Source organism: Tasmannia lanceolata, unplaced genomic scaffold (assembly GCF_043159265.1).
Source record: "Tasmannia lanceolata isolate RefF3 unplaced genomic scaffold, GAP_Taslan_0.1 ptg000006l, whole genome shotgun sequence".
Classification (NCBI taxonomy): Eukaryota; Viridiplantae; Streptophyta; class Magnoliopsida; order Canellales; family Winteraceae; genus Tasmannia; species Tasmannia lanceolata.
In genome coordinates, this window is record NW_027518683.1 from 49,691,415 (window position 1) to 49,698,841 (window position 7,427).

Genomic DNA, 7,427 nt, shown 5'->3' on the forward strand with positions numbered 1-7,427 from the left:
ACCCTATAAAATCTCGTGGAAATGATATTTCCATCCCCTGCATGAATTAAAACTTATAAGGGGGTGAATTAAAATGGGCGTGGGGTGATTTTATCAAATGAGGAGGTATGGAACTTAAGGACTTAAGGTGAGGGTCGGTTCTCGGTTCGGTTTTCGGTTCTGGAATCCCAAACCCAGAACCGAACCGAATTTGCACCGGTTCCCGGATTTCGGAACCGGAACCGAACCATATAGAAATGGAACCGAACCGACCCGAACCATATGTGCCGGTTCGGTTCGGTTCCTCGGTTCGAACCGGAACCATGTCCATCCCTAATGGAAGCTATTTCAGGAGGATTATAGGCTCGTTGCGGAAGAATTTTTCCCTTTAACAGGTACTTATAATGTAAAGGATATATGTATACCGGTTTATAAACTTCATTTTTTCCAATGATGTATGGAGTATGCGAATAACTTGAGACGACTAGAATGGGAGGCGAAGCAAATCCTTTGCATTCGCAAGATATCAGAACTGATAGCAATTCGGATGAATTCAGTGGAAGAGGTTCCTTACCCGCAATTCGCCTCAGACTTCTTCTCTAATACTATGGAATTGGAGTTAGATATTGGGATCCTATTGATGGAGTTGAGCAACTATGCGTGAAAGTTCCGAGCTAGAGTTAGTTTTTTGTTTTGTAAAAGGTCTTTGATAGACGGCTTTTTGGGGAGTTGGCAATTAGCTTCTGATTGGATGGAGAAAATTTAAAGATGGCAAGGAAGTAGAATGAGACCTTTTGGGTAATAGTTTATATGGATGAAAATTTTCTGGGGAATTTTAGTTTTGGTTTTTTGGAAAAAGAATGCGAATTTTGGGACGATCTGGATGGTGGTTGGAGTATAGTATATATAAACCTAGGTTTCTATACTACCAAAATGGCAATGAAAATACGTGGGTGAAATAGTAGGTGCAACTGGGCTATATAATGTCAATTTCAGGGGAGCTACAAGAAAGAAGTAGACCCTCTTCAGAGACCATGGTTTTTCACTTTTGGAGGCAATGTTGCCTGAAAACTCTCTTATAAAGGAGTGAGAAGCTGATGATATGGATTCTTGGGGGTTGGATTTTTGAGAAAAAACAATGATAGAGAATAGGAGAGGCAATAATAGTTCAGGATAGATATTTGGGTGCTCTTAGGGAAGAATATATGTTGGTTAATCTGTAGAGTAAGATATGCTATATGAATGTGTAGGATTCAGTAGTCTATTTCACTGGTTCTTGGTGATTCAAGGTATGCCCTGAATTGCCTTATTTGATGCTATGTAATGATACTTGGGACTCCTAGTCCCTAATGTAACTTTCATGGTATCAATGAATATATGTCAATTTTTTTTTTAAAAAAAAAAATAAAAAATAAAAAATATATATATATATATATATATATATATATATATATATATATATATATATATGAGAAAAGAGAATGTACTCCCTGGAGTAGATAACTTATCTACTCCCTACCTTAAAATAACAGTTGGGGCCACATTGTTTGGATGATCCAAAGCATTCATTTGATGCGCCCTCACATAGATAGGGTGTGCCCAAAAAATCAGCTCGATAGGATCATCCTAACCCTATGAACTGTGGGGGCAAAAAATGGACAGATTTGTACAGGTTTATACACGTCCATTTTTGCCTCTACAGTTCATAGGGTTAGGATGATCCTATAGAGCTGATTTTTTGGGCACTCCCTATCTATGTGAGGGCCCATCAAATGAATGCTTTGGATCACCCAAACCATGTGGCCCCAACTGTTATTTTAAGGTAGGGAGTAGATAAGTTATCTACTCCATGGAGTACCTTCTCTTTTCTCTCTCTCTCTCTCTCTCTCTCTCTCTCTCTCTCTATATATATATATATATATATATATATATATATATATATATAATGATAGCCCTCTATTTTAAAGCCATGACTATATCATTTCCCTATAAACTCCTACGAAAATATTTTCCACGAGAAATGTTATTCCTACAATCCAAATGGGGCCTTATGGTCCTGTTGAGAGAAATCTATGCGTTGAATTGAATGGTAATGTCATTCTCCTTTCTGAAAACTTCCCCATTTAATGTCTGAGCAAATGTTTAAGATCTCGCAAGTCAACTGTTGACTCGCCGGTTGATTTAGTTTTTCCTTAGCTGAGTTCAAGTCTAAGTCTGAAGTTTTCCCTACGAGGTCAATCCAAAACTCCTTTTTGGAGTTAATGAAAAATTGATTGCACCCGTATCATGGCAGGTCCTGAGTTCAAAACCCTTGATATTAAAAATCCATGTTTACGGCTGATGGGGTGTGAAAACACCAGCCTCTCACAGGCCGCCACCTGTCCCAGAGTAGGTGAGCTGCAGCCTCTCACAGGCCGCCACCTGTCCAGGACACCTCACCAGATTTTCCCTATAAATAGAGGATCAAAGCTCAGACCAATGGGTAATGAAAAATCCCTTCTCTCCCTAAAAACTCTTAGACATCTCCCCTTCACTCCTGCTCATACTGACTTGAGTGTCGAAGGGCCTGTCCGGAGTAAAACCCGGTCTGGTCTTCTGACCTCGCTTGCCTTGTGCAGGACTCAGCCCTCATAGCAGGACTCGTTCTCGACCACCTCACTCTCCGTTCACTCCGGTCCCCCAGGACTCAGCTCCCCTAGTCATCCAGCTCAGCTCTTACGTCACTGATGTACCTGTTACCGATTTTAGGTCTAACAGATTGGCGCCATCCGTGGGACCGCAGAACTAAAAGTTGTCCTTACACATCCCACTCACAAAAATGGCAGGACGCAAGAGCACGCGTATGCCTACTGCGCGGGCGCGGACTACCCAAACCGCGCTACCCCGCAGGACCCGGAGCGAGCAAATTGCATCACTAGTAGTAGCAGCTTCTGCTACAGCAGAGCAGAGCCCGGCTCGCTCAGAACATCTGAATCCCTTGCCCACCCCGGAGCAGGTTCAAGCTCTATTTCAGCAGATGACAGCCCTCGTTGGGCAGTACCAGCAACTACTTCAAGTGCTCCCTCAACCTCCCCCAGAGGCTCCGCGATCTGTCCAAGGAAGGCCAGACGTCCACAGGGGAGAGTCATCACACCATGGTGAGGGCCGAACTCATCATTCCACCAGACAAGTCCCTCACCCCGCCACGAGGCATGCCCAAACAGAGCCTCATCACCGTGAAAGGTCGCGTTCCCCCTCCGCACAGAGGCGCCGAGCTCATGAAGATCGTGCGCCACCAGCGAAACGCCGACCTCGTCGTATGAGTCGGGAGAGCCAATCCGGCTCCGCGGCGAGCCAGTCTGTGGAAAGGATCAGGTCCTTGGACCACAGGACGGATCCGCTGCTACAGAGAATGGAGGAGATGGATCATCGGATAGAGGAACTGGCGAAGGACCAGAGCCGGCCCGTCTCCAGGGCATTCTCAAGCAGGACGCCATTCACTGATGATGTTCTGGGTGCCCCAGCACCCAGAGGGTTTAAAATGCCCGCCGTCCCTCAGTATGACGGCACTACAGACCCCGTGGACCACTTGGAGACGTTCAGAACAATTATGCTCCTCCACGGAGCTTCCGACGGCTTTCTTTGCAGAGCGTTTCCAACGACGCTAACTGGCGCGGCAAGAGACTGGTATTCCAGGATCAAACCGAACTCCATCAACAATTTTGATGATTTTGGAGAGGATCTTGTCCGCCACTTCATGAGCAGCCGCAGGCCAAGGAAAACAACAGCTTCCCTGATGGCCTTGCGACAGAACGACAACGAGCCTCTGAAGGTGTTCGTCCGCCGATTCAACAGGGAGGCACTTCAAGTGCCAAATCTAGATCCCTCAGCAGCAATGAATGCGCTCCTCGCAGGCGCCAGGTCTAATGAATTCCGTCGAGCGGTGGCTCGACAAAATCCGCACTCACTAGCGGATCTTATGGCCAGGGCAGAAGAGTACATAACGGTGGAAGAAACACCGGCAGCTCTTAATTCAAATTGGAGGATAACCTCTGAAGAGAAGAATCTCCCTAAGCAGCGCAGGGAGGATAAACCTCCCAGGAGAGAGAAGTCTCCGCCTCCTCAGAGAAGAGAAGAAAACTCCACGCCTCTCAACACCTCCAGAAAGCACATACTGGCGGCGATCAGCGAAGAAGAGTTCGTGAAGTGGCCTGCTAGAATGATCTCCAAGGGAAACAGGAGAGATCCTTCAAAGTATTGTCGGTTCCACAAGGACCACGGCCACGACAAAGATGATTGTTGGCAACTCAAGCAGGAAATTGAGCAACTCATCAGCAGGGGCTATTTGAAAAAGTATATCCGAACTGACAGCCGCAACCAAGAGCGCAGAGGAAAGAGCCCCCAGGGCCGCAGCTCTCGAAGATCACAGCAGCCCCCTGCTCGGGACAAAACCCCTCAGCTGGCCAATGCGCAGCCTGAGGCACCCCAATCTCAGCCAAGGGGGGTCATCGGTACAATTATGGGTGGGCCTGCGGCTGGGGGCACCTCCTCTACCGCTCGCAAAGCATATGCACGGCGAGTTAACGCCGTGCACACAACCAGCAAAAAGACGAGAACGGAGAATGAGATCTCCTTCTCAGATGCAGATCTGGATAATCTTATCCTGCCCCACGACGATGCACTGGTTTTAACCATGCTCGTTGCCAACTGGGAGGTGAAGAAATCCTCGTAGACAATGGGAGTTCGGCGGACATTCTATACTACCACGCCTTTGAGAAAATGAAGATAGGCGACTACCGTCTGAAGCCGGCGAACTCAGATTTATTTGGCTTCTCCGGAGAGGTCGTGAAAGTGGTGGGGCAGATCGAGCTCCCTGTTCTTGTCGGAGATCCACCTTGTCAAGCTTTCGCCATGGTCAACTTTCTAGTAGTAAGGGCCACTTCGGTCTATAATGCTATCTTGGGACGGCCTGGCCAGAACCTCATCCGTGCAGTAGCCTCGACATACCACCAAAAAATGAAGTTCATAACCCCCAATGGTGTGGGGGAAGTTCGAGGAGATCAGCCTCAATCCAGAGAGTGCTACGCAATGGCACTCAAAGGCAAAAATGCAGTGGAATCACTGCCAATTGAACTGCTCGATGTAAGGGACGAGCTCAGAGGGACTCAACCTGCTGAAGACCTCCTCTCCATCCCACTGTGCCCAGAGGACAGTGAGAAAGTCGCTCTGATCGGTTCCTCCCTCAGCAGCAGCATTCAGCACCAGCTCACCAATTTTCTCCAGGACAATGCAGATGTCTTTGCATGGGTTCCTGCCGATATGCCCGACATTGATCTAAAGATCAGCACACACAAGCTCGGTGTTGATTCAACCTGTAGACCGGTGAAGCAGAAGAGACGACATTTCGCCTTCGAAAGGTGGCAGGCAATAAAAGAAGAAGTGGAGAGGCTTCTGAAAGCTGACTTCATTCGCGAGATTCGATACCCGGACTGGTTGGAAAACGTAGTCCTAGTCAAGAAGACTAATGGGAAATGGAGGACCTGCGTCGACTTCACCGATCTGAATAAGGCTTGTCCTAAGGACAGCTATCCACTCCCGAAGATCGACCAACTCATTGACGCCACAGCGGGTCATGAACTGTTGAGCTTCATGGACGCCTTCTCCGGATATAATCAGATCAGGATGTACGAGTCGGATATACCAAAGACCTCCTTCGTCACAGATCAAGGGACTTACTGCTACCGAGTTATGCCCTTCGGCCTCAAAAATGCCGGAGCTACTTACCAAAGGCTTGTGAACAGACTTTTTCAGAACCAGATCGGCCGTAACATGGAAGTCTATGTAGACGATATGCTGGTCAAAATTCGGAGTGCGCAGGATCATGCGTCTGATCTCAGAGAAACATTCCAGGTCCTGAAGAAGCACAACATGAAACTTAACCCCACCAAGTGCACATTTGGTGTCAGCTCGGGGAAGTTCTTAGGATTCATGGTGAGCCAGCGAGGGATAGAAGCAAACCCAGAAAAGATCAGAGCCATGATGGAGCTTACTGCTCCAAAAACCATCAGGGAAGTCCAGCGGCTCACGGGAATGATAGCGGCGTTGGGTCGCTTTATCTCCAAATCAGCGGAAAGGTGCCTCCCCTTTTTCAGCGCGGTCAAGGGACTCAAGACTGCGCCCTGGACGGAAGAATGCCAGATCGCATTCGAAGAGCTGAAAAGATATTTGTCCTCTCCGCCATTATTAACAAAGCCGGAGCCGGGCGAGGAGCTATTTTTGTATCTCTCCATCAGCTCCACGGCTCTGGCAGCTGTCCTCGTCCGTGAAGATAACCGCCAGCAAAAACCTATTTATTATGTCAGCAAGGTTCTTCACGACGCAGAGACAAGGTACCAGCGGGTCGAGAAATTGGCTTACGCGCTGGTAATGGCCGCCAGGAAGTTAAGGCCGTACTTCCAAGCTCACACTGTAAAGGTCTTGACTGATCAGCCACTTCGAGAAGTTCTCCATCGACCAGATATCTCCGGGCGACTTGTGAAATGGGCTGTAGAGCTAAGCGAGTTCGATATTCAGTACGCACCCAGGCCAGCTATCAAGGCCCAAGTACTGGCAGATTTTGTAGCCGAGTGCACTATCCCCCACCAGGTCGCCGACCCTGAAGCATTGCAGCTCCCAGTTGTAGAGAAAGTAGTCCCTGAAGAGCGTATGACAGAGGAAATTCGGACGGAAATCAGGCCATCGTCAGCCGGACAGGACTCCATAACCAGCACACCGACTTGGGAAGTATATGTCGACGGATCTTCAAATAAAAACGGCTGTGGAGCTGGCCTCATCCTCACTGGGCCTGATGAGTTCACTGCGAATTACGCCCTGAGATTCGGGTTCCGTGCATCAAATAATGAGGCGGAATATGAGGCCCTCCTTGCCGGAATGAGCCTAGCGATTCAGACCGGCGCCCAAAAATTGAAAGCATACTGCGACTCGCAGCTGGTAGCAAACCAGATCCAAGGGGTCTACGAAGCCCGAGACGAGCGTATGATTAAATACCTCGCCAAGGTTCGCCAACTTTCCAGCCGGTTTGCAAGTTTCGAGGTCATCAGAGTACCAAGAACAGAAAATGCCAAAGCTGACGTGCTGTCAAAACTGGCTACCTCTGGATATACCACTCTCGGAAGCATACACATGGAGTTTCTACAGAGGTCCAGCATCGACAGTAAAGCCATGGAAGTCATGCAGGTGGAAGATGAGCCGTGCTGGATGGATGAGATCATGGGTTATCTGCGCGATGCTAGACTCCCGGAGGATAAGAAGGAAGCTCGTAAGGTGATACAGAGAGCTGCCCGATTCCCCCTCAGTGGTGACAATCTATACAAAATGTCATATACTCTCCCATATCTGAAGTGTCTGAGGCCGAGCGACGCCGCGTATGCACTACAAGAGACTCATGAAGGAATTTGCGGAGAACATCT